This window comes from Carettochelys insculpta, chromosome 1, assembly GCF_033958435.1.
Source record: "Carettochelys insculpta isolate YL-2023 chromosome 1, ASM3395843v1, whole genome shotgun sequence".
Taxonomy (NCBI): Eukaryota; Metazoa; Chordata; order Testudines; family Carettochelyidae; genus Carettochelys; species Carettochelys insculpta.
In genome coordinates this window covers 58,472,764-58,487,634 of record NC_134137.1, presented here as the reverse complement: position 1 = coordinate 58,487,634, position 14,871 = coordinate 58,472,764, and the positions used below count along the sequence as shown (strand labels likewise).

The window sequence follows — 14,871 nt, the reverse complement described above, 5'->3', positions numbered from 1 at the left end:
GTTTCATGTTAGCATTTTTCATTCTGAAAACCCAATTCAGATATCATATCCCTGAAGGAAAAAGATTTGTGGGTATCGAGTCATCCCTAAATTAACTGCTGTCATCTCTGTAAATTAGCTTTCGAGCCCAACCATCTTTGCAGTGATGATGACATTCAACAACTTACAAAAATAATCTAAATATATTTGCTCGAGTCACTTTGCTCAAGCAACCTAAAAGGTGGTGTGTTTGCTTGGTTGGTTTTTCCTGTTTTCTGGAGAAGCATCAGAACATGTCAAGTCATGAGGCAAGTGGTAGCACATTACCCATGAGCAAGGCAAATTGCCACAAGCATATCACAATATATGGTCACGTATTTGTCAGATGATCACTGAAGTATTCAGCTTGGAAGCCTAGCTGGATACTGTGCTGCTCCAGGATGACCTAGTAGCAGGAATGGTAAGGACTGTTCTTCTCCTTCTAGACTTAGCAGGGAACCAATGAGCTTTTCTCACAGAACTGAGACAAAAACCCCCCAGATAACTGTGCCAAGGCAATGTGTTTGCTATCCGCTGGACTGACAGGCAATGATCAGTCCAGCGAGGGTTGATTTATCGCATCAAGTATAGATGCAATACATCAGCCATTGATTGCTCTCCCATCCCCCCTTGTACTCAACCAAAACAAGAAGACTAAGCAGGGGCAACAGGAGAGCATCCGTTGTCAACCTACCGCAGCGAAGACACTGGGGTAAGTGGATCTAAGTACATCAAATTTAGCTGTGCTATTCGCATAGCTGAAGTCGCACAACTTAGATTGATGGTTTGTGGTAGTATAGACAAGGCCTCAGTCAGCAACAGACTGCATTAGTATGGTGGAGCACATAAAAAAATAAGGCCATGTCTACTCTAGCAAGTTATTTTGGAAAGTCAGTCCCTTTTTCAAAAGAACATGCAGCACATCCATGTACAAAATGCACTCTTTCAATCTGAAATCAAAAGAATGCATGTCTTCTTCTGGAAGCCCTCTTCTGCTCCTGGATCAGGAAGAGTGCTTCCTTTTGAAAGCTTCTTTAAAAAAAACAACCAAACAAAAAAAAAACATGTAGATGCACTGTGGGCCTTTTTTTGAAAGAGCAGTCCTCATGGTGCCGGATTTTGTCCTCATGGCCCATTCTTTGGAAAGAGCGAGGGCTGTGTGGATGCTCTGTATCGAAAGAGCAGATCGATCTTTTGATCTGCGTGTTTGTGTGTGGACGTGCTCTTTTGAAAGAAGATGATCTTCCAGAAGATGATATTTTGGAAGATTGCTGTAGTGTAGTCATCACGGAATGCCACCTAGATATTTTAGGTGGTACGGAATACAACTGTCCATTGGTATTTAGCCTTGGAAGGATTTGAAATTTATCAGTAAATATTGCTAAGTGGTTGTTTTCACTGTACACACAAGCAACTGTATTTCCATTGGTAATAATCAAAATATATGGATAAACCAAGAAAATAATGTTGCTTGAGAACTTACTAGTGTTTGACTGAAGGGTATTTATTTTGTATAGTTTGACGTGTTGCTGGCAATTAGTGTTTTAATGGTTATAAAGCTTCAATTTGTTGAATCTGAATGCTTGATACCATTAAATAATTATCTGACCCACACCCATCATTTTCCACATTGTGAAAACTTAAATACATTTAAAAGGAAAGACCACTTAAAGGTAAACATGGATATTAATAAAAATTCCAACAAATTTAAAAAAAAAGAATTCATGCCTACTGATAGTGCATGTAGGCTAGGGAACACACACCTGTGCTCTGTAGCCTACCATGGCTTCCACTTTTTTCTCGGTGATGTTTGGTGCTAATTTATACAGCTATAAGCAGTTTTGGCCCTGTATTTCTTAGAGACAGTCTCTCTCTTTCTCTCTCACTCTGTTTTCTTGTGTTGAACTAACTTACAATACACATCCTGCCATTTTGTAGTTGTATTTCTGACTTTAAAACTTGCTGCATTTCAGATCATTTGAAAGGCTAAGGGTCTAATTTAATTGTCACTGAACTCAATGGGAATATTTCAAATGATTATTCAAGTTGGATCGGGTCCAAACTTATCAAGAGCAAAGGTTATAATCAATTTATAATCACACAGAACATAATCACAAACCTTAATTCTGCCCTTCAAATGCTGATTTTTCATTAAGGTGAGCTTTGCAATATTTTATATTTGAGTCTATGTTTCTTCTGATGTGTAGATACATTAAACTGAAACAGTGCAGCGTTTGTGATCAAGCCGATAGTAAACATTCAACATGATTTTTTTAAAAAAAGATCAGTCACTTAATTCAATTACCATCAAAAGCCATCTTAGCAACTAAATTCACTAAATCTTTATTTACTAAAGCCTGATAAATGCACTACTTACAAAGCATCCAGGCCTCCCCACAGTTCACTGGTGCCAAATGGATTAGGCTAGCAAGGATTCTGCTCACTTAATCCTCCTTAATACTTTGCCCTTCATACTGCTCATCAACTAGACTTTAGGACTAAGTCCACATTGAGCTCTTCAATGCCATGGTTTAATGTTTCAGTTTTCCTCTTCAACATAAAGTAGTTGCTTTTCTCTGTTCCAGGCCTTTCCCTCGCTGAAAACAGCCTTTGAAAAAACACAAAATTCCAACTAGAATTTTCCTAGCCTAATGAGCCATGTAAGTTACAAGTTGCCTACAGAACTAACCAAGAATTGCATCATTAAGTGGTATTTTACACTTACCCTTCTGCAGTACTATACAAAGAGCCCTCCATAAAATGCAAATAATAAGAGGAAAAGCACACACAAATACTTTATGAAGTACTGTGAAACATTGGAGGTAGTGATAAATCTACAAAGTGGCCTAGAATCACTAGAACTGAAGAGCTCTGTGGAAGCTTAAAAGCTTGTTCCTTTCACTGACAGAAAAGTTATTACCTCAGCCACCATGTATTTCTGATATCGTGGGACCAATAAGGCTACAAAAACACTTGAATCACTACAGAAAGTTGCCTGCTGAAGAACTGAAGTATTCTACAATTAGCAAGCTATGCAGTACAGGGTAAACCCCAGAGACCAGACTGGAGCCGAACAAGAGAATTTGCCAAACCATGGGTGGTCAACATTGTCTAGCAGAATTACCACCACTTCCATTGCAAACTGGGCATTTAGAAGACATTCAGGGGTAAATTAGAGCTAAATAACAGCACAGAACACTGAGAGCTAGGACTGGTGGCTGTAAACAAACTTTATAGGATCATGGGAAACTTGGCCACACCCATGAAAGAGGTCATCCAGCAAACTAAATTCATGCTGTATTACACATGTTGCCAGATAAGGGAGCACCAGACTAGAGAGGTTCAGCCTGTATTTTTGAAGCTTTACCTTACTTGGATTGCATCTTATCCATAATACATTAAAGACAAAGATTTAATGTGCTTCACTTGGTTTTGAGTCAGGCTTTCTATGCACGGCCATGAAGACACAAAGAGATAAGATGCCGTATTGTAATAACGGCATATTTTCACTGTTATCTTTATGGTACACAGATATTTATTATAAGAGTGGGAAATTCCTAGAAACATTAATTTGCATTCAGTTACATCAGTGGCTTTGCTATTCTGAGAAAAGAATTCAGCACAGTGGTTTTTAAGAATGCTAGTAACCTATGCATGTCTAATAGGCAAATGTCAGTAATTATTTTGTGCTCTCACAGAAATAATCTTTTATTCTGACATGCTCTCAGAAATGCCACCTTGTAGTTTATATATACCAGATACAATGGAAAAACTTGATGCATTACTAACTGATGAGATCTGATGTAAGGCCGAAGTTATTTCTGGTCTTTATGGCTTGTAGATAGCATATGCCTTTGTAGTATCTTGGCATGTAATACTACAAATAACCTAGCATAGCACTGCCATGAATCAGACTTCTAGTGTTTGGTAGACTATAGTAGCAGTCAGAAAAAATGTTACCCATTCTAGGCTTTCAATATGCTTTCTCCATTTAATATAATAAAGGCTTAGATACCAAGGTGAGAAAAGCAGGCTGATGATAAATGAGAAAGACAATATGCAACTGACTGGTGCCCAGATCTACAATGGTTTGAAGTGCCACTTTTGCTTGAGTGATCTACACTATTGTGTGCGTTACTGGCTGACAGCGCAGCACTGGTCACACCTGCTGCTAACTGCTTGCGGAACAGCGCTGCTGGCAGACATCTCTGAAAGCAGGGAAGGCTGGGCAGTAGATTTATCAAGCAACAAAATCTTAGAGGTGCCCTGTTGGACTCGGGTGGTGAGACAACAGCTGTTGTGCATACCATGTTGGTCAATGCATGGGGAATTTGCATTGGATTGTGACTTCATGTACAGGAGAGGACAGAGGCATTAGTAACCTTGGCTTCAAGTGAATTGTGACTTTATATTAGAGTACCAATGTAAAAAGACTTCAGCCACTTTCCAGTCCTCAGGCTGTAAATAAGCCTATCCAGTGTCTGCTGTGGAAACCAAATACTCATCTGTTGCATGTAACCTTTTATTTTTAAAAAGTCACCAGAACCAGATAACATTCACCCAAGAGTTCTAAAAAAAATCAAATGTGAAAATGTGGAACTACTAACAGTGGTTTGTAACATACCCTTTATATAAGCTTCTGTACCAAATGACTGGAGGATAGCTCATGTGATACTAATCTTTAAAAGGGGATCTAGAGGTGATCCTGGTCATCACAGGCCAGTAAGTTTAACATCAGTACTGGACAAATTGTTGACGTTATATACAAGAAAACAGTTGTCAGACACATAGATGAACACAAATTTGTTGGGGAAAAAGCACTGTGGTTTCGATAAGGAGAAATCATGCTTCACTAATCTACTATAACTCTTTGAGGGGGTCAACAAGTAAGTGGACAAGGGCAAATCGAGTGGATATAGCATACTTACATTTTCAGAAAAACTTTGACATGGTCCCTCACCAAAGGCTCTTAAGCAAATAAGCTGGCATGGGATAAGACATAATGTCCTCACATGCATTGATAATTGGTTAATAGAAAGGAAACAAAGGTAAGAATAAATGGTCAGTTTTCAGAACGGAGAGAGGTAACTAGTGGTGTCCTGCAGGGATCTGTACTGTGACCTAATCATTATATTTATATATACTATTTAATATCTTTATAAATGATCTGTAGAAAGGGATAAGTAGTGAGGAGGCAAAATTTGCAGATAATACTAACCTGATCAAAATACTGAGAGATATAGCCACGTCATTCTGTATCTTCACAAAACAAATAAGCAGTCACAAAAGCTCATCACTTAATAAATTATTTTGTTAGTCTTTAAAGTACTACAGATCTACTTTTTGTTCTGACCAGGATTGTTAATTACAAAGCAGACTGTAAAATGTTTCAAAAGGATCTCATAACTAGGTGACTGGGCAACAAAATTTCATCTGCAAGTTAATAAGTGCAAAGTAATGCATATTGGAAAACAATTCTAAATATATGTACAAAATTATGGGAACCAAATTATCTGTTACCACTCAAAAGAGATCTTGGAGTTACTGTGGCTAATTCTCTGAAAACATCCACTAATTTTTCAGCAGCAGTTAAAAAGCAAACAGAATATTAGGAATCATTGGAAAAGGGATAAAGAATAAAACTGAGAATATTGTATTGCTTCTATATAATTCCATGGTATGCCCACATCTTGAATATTGCATGCAGATGTGGTATTCTCATCTCAAAAAAGGTATCTGGGCACTGGAAAATGTTCAGAGAAGAACAACAAAAATGATTAGGGGCATGGAATGGCTGTCATCTGAGGGAAGAACACTTGGACTTTTCAGCTTAGAAAAATGAAGACTAAGTGTGTAATGCTGACAGACCTGGGTTACTGGCACCACAAGTAGAACCTGTAAACATAGATTCTAAAGCCCTGCACTCTACCATGTGAGCTAAAGGCCAGGTGGCTCTCAGCTAAGGCTGTAGAGGAGAGATTTCACTCACCCCAGATGAGGGCTCAGTGCCTCTGGGTACTACATTTCCCTGGGTTGAGGAAGCATATCTCAGGCTTCCAAGACCTTCCAGCAGATCTTCCCAGCTAATGCAGGGCTTTAAACCCTCTGTTTGCAGGTTCTGTCCCTGGTGTCAGCAACCCAGGCCTGTTGGTGTTACAAGTATATGACAGAAGTCTATAAAATCCTGACTAGCATGGGGAAAGTTGATAAGGAAAAACTATTTACTTGTTCCTACAACACAAGAACTTAGGGGTCACCAAATGAAATTAATGGGTACCAGTTTTAACATGAGCAAAAGGAAGTATTTCTTCTCACAATACACAGTCAACATGTAGAACACCTTGACAGAGGATGTTGTGAAGATCAGGACTTCAACAGGGTTCAAAAAAAGAACTAGATGAATTCATGGAGGATAGGTCCTTCAATGGCTATTTATCAGGATAGGCAGGAATAGTGTTGCTATCTTCTATTTATGGGAAGGTGGGAATAAGCAACAGGGTATGGATCGCTTGATGATTACCTGTTCTGTTCACTCCACCTGGGCAACCTAGCATGGGCCACTGACAGCAGATAGGATACTGAGCTAGATGGGCCTTTGGCCTGACCTAGAAGGGCCATTCTTATGTTCTTAAAATCCTGGTAAAACTCTAAAATCTTGTTTAAAGAAACCCAACGAGTATCTCCTGTTTTTGTAGAGCAACTCATGATTTTTTTAAAATTAAACTCCTAAAATTGCAGACAAAAAGGGGGTTAAAAATGGAATACATATTGATGTAATGTCACTTAGCAATTATGCCAAAAGCCATTGGTGTGCTTTATCTCCAATGCCCAAACTTGACTGTGTACGTATTGGAATAGTTTGTTCCATTGTGTTTATAATGAGGTATAGCTAATATTACACACAGGAGAACCCTGTTTATCTTACCTAAACGGGACTGACTGATGGTCAGATAACTGTAAAGGCTGGATAATGCAGGGCCAGCTGCCGTGGTGGGACTGGATTACATGGGGCTGGCTGCCATGGGGGATCAGCTGCCGCAGAGCCTTGGCAGCTGAAGTGTGGGGCCAGTGGCAGAGCCCCAGTGGCTAGGCTAGCGCTGAGCCCCCACTAGCCTAGGGTGTGGAGCCCCAGCCAGATGGCGAGCGGGAAGGGGAGAGCCCCAACCAGCCTAGGTGGGCAGCTGGCTCTAGGGTGCTGAGGGAAATTATCCAAGCCCCCAGTTATCCAACATTCCATTTCATCCCACACTGCCTCAGGAGGTGTCAGATAAAATGGAGTGTTAGATGACTCAGGGTCAGAAAACTGGGGTTTTCCTGTGTATAAATATGTAATATTAGATACACCTTATTGGCATTGTGAATGTGTGAATGATCAGACCTGAACTTTTCTACACTATTACCTTGAAGGACATGCCACAAAGGACTGAAAGGTTAACTTCTTCTAGATTTGTAGTATGGTTTGAGGTTTGAACTATGTCCATGTTGTTAGTAGATATTAATGGTTTTCATTGCAGTCCAGCATAGGCAAATGAGTATGAATTACTTTTACAACTACAGGGATAAATTCAAAGATATTAATTTCTAAATGTGTTTAATTTTTTTACATTGATTAAAGATACTCAGGCAGAATTATCCCATTTTTCTAGGACAATTCATGCACTATTTGAGAATATATTTGATCATTTTAAATAATGTAAAAATTTCACTTTGAAGTTGTAGGATTTTTAAAAATATTAAAAATATTTTAACCAGGCAAATCTAAACTGATTTTTTTTCAGATTCTAATTAAATTTGAAAAATAATTCAGCAACATTTTACAGAGATTAAGACTATGGCAATCCTTTAATGGGCTGTGATTTGTTTATTAATAGGAAAGAAAGTCATGGTTAAAATTTCATATCCATTTAAAAAGAATAGCACCTGAAGCGATTTTTGGAAGGTTAGGACACAATGGACTACATTGGTAAAGAGTGTCCCCTCTAATTTTTCTATTCGTGGGCAGAATAAATTTTATTAGGTGCACTAAGCCATGTGAGATGTGCACCACCAATGGAAACACATGCAGCCCACTGTGGGTGCTCTGCTAATCAGCTGGGTGGCATCTGAACCACTCTGGCATGGCTGGTTGTGCGCTCAGCTTACAGGGAACATTGCTGGCAACTAATTTGCTCATAGCTTTTATATATTGATTTATACAATAAAGATGAAAGGTAACTTCAGAAGACAGTCACTTTTGCTCTGTATGCCTCCCTTGGTAACTACAAACTTATTATTTGAAGACAGCAGCCCTGTAAAAGCATGCTATTGAAAAACTCGTCTTCATCCCATATTGCGGAGAGCTGGCATCCAGGCATTACATTTGGCCTGAGTCCATAATAGAGTTAGGTATTATAGACAAGGGCTTAAACTCACAAACAAGACATATTTCAGCACATAGCTCAGATGTGAACTCACTGGATTTTAAGATTAATCTCCCCTTTAAAAGACTAGAAAAAATGCTACAAGCTAGTTATCAATTTAACTTGTGGCCATTGAATGAAAGAAAACTCTCTAAAAGGGGGTACGGCCTCACTTTTTTTTGAGGGGGGGGTTGGACGGGGGAATTCTGTTTAATTTTACCCTTTGTGTGCATTTTCTGGACTGACAAATCTTAAATCTCTCCAGGGAAAAGGTGCTCATGCAGTTACTGCCCCTCAGCTGCTGCTGCTTCGTTTTGGCAGTCACTCGATAACAAGTAAGACTTCTTCATGTCACCCTCCTATTTGTAAGTCCCTTGCTGGCTGATCAGCCTGATTCTGGAGCCGCAGACCTTATCACAGAAGCGGCAGGTGTTGGTAGCTGTTGGAGGGGCATGGGGCAGTTCAGCTATGTACACGGGACTATAACTCACAATGATTAGGGGAGAAGTGGGGTGAACATAACACCAAATACGTTCATATGTTTCCCTTCTACCTTCACATTCGCCCCTTATGCTATGGCTGCAATAGGTCAGAGTACAGTCTGAACTGCAAATGATAAAATCCCTCTGCTTTTGACAAACTGTTTATTTCCGATCACTTCACATGGCCGAAGGTGAACGATGGAGAAGCAGGTGGTAAATGCCGTAAGCAAAGCATCTTTTGAAAGACCCCACTGATATACAATTAACCCTTCAAAAACTGGTATGTTCCAAACAGCAGTTCAGAATGCTTCCATGAGAGGGTAAGTGCCTCGGGGCATTTTTCACTAAATGCCATGAAATTCGCAGTATTTTCAATCTATTACAATCCTACTGTTAAATGGAAACTCACACCTGAGTTCCTTGTGAACAGCAACCCATGGCTTGGGGGTGCAAGACACCTCCTGCCCTCAGCCATGCTCCTTCTGCTCTCTCCCCTACAATAGCCACCATCCAGCCCGCCCCCTCCACAAACACAGTGGGGCTGCTGCATTCCAGGCCATGGAGCTCCAGGGAGCTGGCGGGGTGGCAAGGCTGCAGCCAGCACCAGTTCTGGAGCTCTGGGAAGTCGATGTGTGGCACAGCCACCTGGCACCCAGTCTGTCTCCCCAGGCTCTTCCACTCACAAGAGCAGACTGGGAGAGGAAGCCTGGGGGGCTCTGGTAGAGCACGGGCAATGCCAGATGAGGCAGTTTGAACAGGCATTGCCTTCCTCTGCCTACAATACCCAACACCCATGGAGCATGTGTGCCTTAGTCAAAGGATTACATGCTTCTCTTGCACAAGGCCTGGATTTCACAGATGATCTCTGCATTAAAACCTCAACTCAGTGCATTCAGCCAGCAAACTGAACTGAAAGTCAGCCTCAATAAGACAAGTATCATTGCCTTTAACAATGCTTCATCAGTACCAGTATGGATAGAGGGTTATATTGTCCCCAGTGTAGAAACATTCACAAATTTGGGCAGCAACATCAGCCAGGACAGTGGGACAAGCTAGGACATCTGGAACCACAGGTAATGAGTATATGTACCAGTGGTGCCCAGGCACCTGGAATATTCCTGGCCTGGAGTCCTCTGCTCCACCAAAGGTTGGGGCTGGGCTTCTTCATCAGCTTCACCTGCCGTCCCCACATGCTCCCTCCCTGTACATTCCCCAGCTCTGCCTGGCAGCCCCAAGTGACTAAAAATCCCAGGGCCCCAGCTGCCATAACAGTCAGGAGAGTGGGTGTAGAGGAGCTTCCAGCTGCAAGCTCCACCCCACTGATGACATGCTCCTGTGGTTGTCTGTTTGTATGTGCCCATGCTCTGCCCCTTCAGCCAATGTCTGAATGCATAAAATACAAACAAACACAGAATCCATCACGCAACACTAGTACACAGAAGATACTTACTAGAATAAGATCTGCTCTTTCCCCTAAAACCACACTCTCTCTCTGTAGATTTTCTGTCTGGAAGTTTGCCTTGTCCCTCCTGCCTGATTTCTGGCTCTACATTTAAAAGAAACAAAAGCATACAGATCCTCAGGGCTCTGTTCTTGCACCAATACACCCATGCAGATTCACTGGGAGCTGTATTCACTCTAAAGACTGACTGATATTTTTGTGGCCCTTGCTGCTTGGAATTTTCCCGCAAAGGGAAAGCGTAATAATTCTGTACAGCTCTTTTCTAGATGCCCTTAGTTTGTGCCATTATAATCAACAGCTTCAGCACAGTATGGTAATAATGGGGCAAGTTCAGACCATTCTTTCGTCAAGCAACAAATGTTCAGCCCTCTGAGAACACGCGACAGCACTGACGGTTTAGTTGTGGGATCTTTCTAGGATTATAAATAGTAGGGAGTAGGTTCTTAGATCTCCTAGTTTCCCAAATGTTCAAGTGACAGAGCAGTTCATTGTGCTCCTGGAAAGCCTCTCACCTTGCCAAAAATTTATATCCCATGATATCAACAGCTGAGTTTCACATTCTGTAATGCCTGTAACATGCAGCATTGGTTAACGTTTGCTGGTGTGCGTAGGCAGTTTGGCTGTTGAAAGGACTTTATTTTATTCACACTATATATAGAATTCAGAGCTTCTCCTGTTTGATTTCATTCAGCAAAACCCCCTTAACATCAGACAAACTCACTAGGATACTTAGACAACATCATGCGTTAAAACAAGTTTCTTTTGCCAACAAAGAGCTTATATTTTACTGTGTGGACTTCAGTTTTTTAACAGGGTTTTAAGAGAAAAGGACCACCATGTGGTAGAGAACAATTCTTTTACATGCTAGCCTTAACAGACTTTTTTCCCCAGGGATTCGGACAAAATAAGAAAACCAGTCATTCCTAAATACCAACGCTCTGATTCCATTGTATGGTGCACGTTAATCAGAATTTAATCAACAAGCTAAATGCCAAAGGGGATACATCTCTGGTACTGTGTTGGAGGTTATAGGTCGGGGTTGGCAGCCTGTGGCCCTGGAGCTGCATGTGGCTCTTTAACAAGTCATTTGCAACTCCGGACGCTGCGGCCACTGACTCCTCTGCAGCTCCCTGGCAAGGCCTGGCCACAGAGCTGCCTCAGGGTTCTGCTCTGTGCTCTGCTCTGTCGGCAGGTTGCCGACCCCAGGGTGCGAGAGAAGCCCAGGGTTACGTGCACCTTAGCTGCATGTAGCTCTTTGTGCAATCAGATGCTCTGAGCTGCAGGAGCACGATGCACCACTGCATGCACATGCCCTACCCAGCTCTTCAAGGGAGAAACGCGTGACAATAGTGACGGTGGCAGGGGCTCCAGTGAGTCGCCGGCATTGGATTATAGGGGTGGGAGGGGGAGGGCCGTCTGAGGATGCCTGGCTCAGGAGGAGAGATTGGGTTAAAGTTGGGGAGATGGGGGTACTTATAATTTTTTTTGAAAGGGGTACTTTATTAAAAAAAAAGGTTGAGAAACACTGCTGTGGAGCATTGATGCTAATATTGCTCCTTCCTGCTTAAGAGCCTATCCCCAGGCACAGTATTTTCCCTTTCCCTGTTTGCTTTCCAACCCAGGGGTGAAAGGAACTTAAACGTTCTAACTCGTACAAATCATTGTGTTTGCACTGTTCTGAAAACAGGGGTTGCAAAAGATATGGTTTGATACTATTAAGGACTGGCTTGTATTCACATGCACTGTGGCTCTTGAAGTGTTGATTTTGTAACTGACTTTGGAAAAATAAAAAGGGTCTTTTTGCTGTTCCTTGCTAGGAGCAGACCCAATGATATGACGAAAAATGAAGTTTGAGTAAAACAGTTTGGGTTTGATCACTAGGTCCTGCCATTCATTTGCAGATAGCTGGGCAGTGGAAAAAACCCAGAAGAATCTTCACAGCTCTAAAGGGAAGTGAGCTGGAAGCAGTAGACAAGAAGGAGGAGATTTGTGTTGGTGGTGGACAGTATAAAGCAGACTTCAAGAGAGGGCATCGTTTGCACTGAGAAAAAGACTGTGGTGTGTGTCCCATTAAGAGGCTGGAGAAAGACTGTGCTTAAGTAATGTACTAACAAACTAGCTCAAGAAGATGGTTGTTACCTGGCTTGAGTCCTGGTTGTATGTTGGGGAGCCAGAAGACACAGGAAACTGGATGGGTAGCCACTGAGCTGGATGTGACTTGTAAGAGGCTCTGGAGAGCAGTCATACATTACATTTGCTAGGCATGGCAGTGGATGAATGAGCAAGATAAAGTATCATTTTAAAAAAATTCCATGTAGCTCACATTTCTAAACTATGTGTGTGAAAGTGGGTTTCTTTTGTCCTTTTTCCTTTTTTATTTTTACCTTTGATAAACCATTTACTTCATTCCAGTGAGTTCGTCATAAGGGTCATCCACTGTAATACTAACTATTCTGTTACCATTGCAAATGCAGGTCGGCCCTTTGCAGTCTGAGTAGCTCACACAGAGAATTTCTGGAAGGAACACACGTACAAAGCATCAATTATGTAAACCTCGAGTCGTTTTGTCCCTGGTATCTCCTGTCAGACAGGCTGGACGTTATCTATCACGTTCGTAAATATGGGACAGATTAACTACAAGATGTTTTTTGTTCGGTGGTGGTGCCACAGTGTGAGATAAGATCTGCACTAGACATGTACATCATCAAAATCAACAATAAAAAACTCACATAAGCCTGGATCATTTGACCTGGCTGTAAAAAAACCATCTTTTAAGGGAGTAGTTCAAAACCTGTATGTGTTTCTTGCTTACTCAGCATGACAACACAAAGATGTTTCGATGACAAAGCACATCCCTGGAGGAAGACATAATATTCTTTTGGATATGATTGTATTTGAGCTTGCCCGAAGTCTCTGTAGATAAGCAATCACATAGCACATGGACTCTTATAATTTAGAGAAGTCTCCTCTTTTGTGTAATGACAACAATTATCAAACATTTAGTATCCACAAGCACACAATCATGTTTTGGTAAACTACCAGAAAAAATTACATCAGTTTAAAACCACTTTTTAATGCATATAGAAGACTATAACAGAAATCTTCTCAGAGTTTACTTTTTTCTTTATAACAATGGCAAAGGCCACCTTTGATGAACGTTTCTGTGTGTATTGCTCCTTCCCTCACCACTGGTTTGTACACAAAGGCAATGGACCTACATGTCACCAGCAGGGTTCCTCATAAATTAAGCTTTGCTTTGGATAGGCACACAAATGCCCATGGTAATATTTACAGATAATGACGCTTTTAGAAAGGCACCTGAAAGAGTTAAGCACGCACATGCCAATGATTTGTTAGGTTATCCAATGTACAGTTTAGTGTGTGTTCAGTCTATACATTTTACAGGTATGGGTACGCTACAGGCCCACACTAATGATTTAATTTTCAAAGTGCCAAAGAGCCAAGAAAAAAAGTTTTGTGAATAATCAATACGAATGTGTCAAACAAAAAATGTCAGACTCCTGTCTGGCAATTAACATTCAGATAACCCTTAATGTCACATTTATATGTAACCCAGAGGGAGACCAACACGATCAGCTTGATCCAAAGTGCATTGAAATAATGGGAAACACTCCCACTGAAATTTTAGGACATGCCTCAAAACCCATTGCACTGTGAGCCTGCGTCTGGGATTGGCTGGAAGAGCTCCTGGAAATGTGAATACATAGAATTCAAATCTTCGCTTTGATGTGCAGAAGTTGGTTAGTTGTCAATGCGTTCAAGCCAGACCTTGCAGGGTTTCTTTACCCCTTGTAATCACATTCTGGTTGCCTAACACCATAGTGGCAATTGGATAATGTCTCAATTTGTGCTTAGACTATCACGTCAATATGTTGCAAGGCTTCAAGCTCTCCTATCAATCTTGGATCCTGGTGCTTCATTTCATCACTAGTTATAAGCTTTGTCACTTCATTTGAGAGATCATATGGACGGTCTCCAATGCCAATTGTACTGTGAACATACAAAAGTGTTCTGCATGGTTACCAAATATGAGGTAACAAAATATCTGTCAGTTTCTGTTTTTTTGTGTGCTTGTTTGCATACAGAAAATAAAAGGCTGGTTGTCTGATGTTCCTGCCTCTCATGATGACCAGTAGTGTCTGTATGTCCCTGGCTGCTGTCTCTGGTTCTGTACTTGGCTTGTAAAGTCAGATACAGTGACCTTTCTTTTCTCATGTGTTTGGGCAGTGACCTTTCTTTTCTTCTGGTGCATGACTGGAGCTCCAAGGAGATGGAGTAATACAAACACAGACAGCGATAATTTTTTCCATTTTCATGTAGTGCTTTCTTGGAATTAGAAGGAACCATGCATGGGGGTCAACAGTTTCAAGACAGTTATGTCTTTATGGATTTTTTTTAAATGAGCAACTTTAGCCTGATTTTAAGAAAATATAAAGAGCCTGATATTTAAATGTTCTCTCTCAGTAAGGTTAAGATTCTATAAAATAGA

General features: G+C 41.0%; 1 long non-coding RNA gene across 1 annotated transcript in view; it reads left to right on the top strand.

Annotated features, from left to right (window-relative positions):
* Positions 1-12,808, top strand: part of LOC142004834 (uncharacterized) — a 29,152-nt gene extending 16,344 nt beyond the window's left edge. The window contains exons 3-4 of the long non-coding RNA XR_012643035.1: positions 8,683-8,752; positions 12,263-12,808. This is a non-coding gene — a long non-coding RNA (uncharacterized LOC142004834). The remainder of the gene's footprint in view (positions 1-8,682; positions 8,753-12,262) is intronic.
* Positions 12,809-14,871: the final 2,063 nt, after the last annotated feature.